This window comes from Octopus sinensis, linkage group LG1, assembly GCF_006345805.1.
Source record: "Octopus sinensis linkage group LG1, ASM634580v1, whole genome shotgun sequence".
NCBI classification, from domain to species: domain Eukaryota; kingdom Metazoa; phylum Mollusca; class Cephalopoda; order Octopoda; family Octopodidae; genus Octopus; species Octopus sinensis.
The window spans coordinates 116,013,598-116,014,582 of record NC_042997.1 but is presented as its reverse complement, the minus strand read 5'-3'; positions in this window follow the sequence as shown (position 1 = coordinate 116,014,582).

Sequence of the window (985 nt, the reverse complement as noted above, 5' to 3'; positions counted from 1 at the left end):
AACGAATTAATCTCGACTAAACAGAGATATGTCAACCAATGGGAAGTTGAAATGGAAACTCAGCCATTCTTTATCAGAGTGGGAGGAAGGTAGCAGCAGCAGCAGCAGCAGCAGCGGCAGAATTCTCATTATTATTATTGCTGTTGTTGGTGTTGTTGTTGTTGATGTTGTTGTTATTATTATTATTATTATTATTATTATTATTATTATTATTATTATTATTATTATTATTATTATTATTATAGTAGTAGTAGTAGTAGTAGTAGTAGTAGTAGTAGTAGTAGTAGTAGTAGTAGTAGTAACTTGCTGCTGTTGTTGTTGTTGCTGCTGCTGTTGTACTAACGAAAAAGGATAAAGAAAAGACTACGATGGAGAAAAGAAGACAAGAAATTAAGGAAGAAGAAAACGGGGAGAGAGAGAGAGAGAGAGAAAGAGAGAGAAAGAAAGAAAGAAAGAAAGAAAGAAAGAAAGGAAAAAGAAAGAAGGAAAGAAAGAAAGAAAGAAAGAAAGAAAGAAAGAAAGAAAGAAAGAAAGAAAGAAAGAAAGAAAGAAAGAAAGAAAGAAAGAAAGAAAGAAAGAAAGAAAAAAGTAAGAAAGGCTCAACTAGGAAAAAAGTGCACCCGTATTATATGTAAAAATGATGGAAAGTGTGGTTTCAAGTAGACCACCCGGGGTGAAGTTTGAAAAATTGTCATTATCTTCAAACAACTTTTACAACAACAACACTAATAATAGCACAACCAGCGCAATAATAATAATAGTAATAATAATAATAATAATAATAATAATAATAATAATAATAATAATAATAATAATAATAATAATAATAACAATAATAATAATAATAATAATAATCCTTTCTTACATCAAAATAAAAGATGATAATGACGAGGATGAGAAAGAAGCGTAGACAGACGTTAGCGGAGCTATTGGTTACAATATGGCGCTGGTGTTGGAAGTTTCACAGAAGATTTATGCAGTTGAG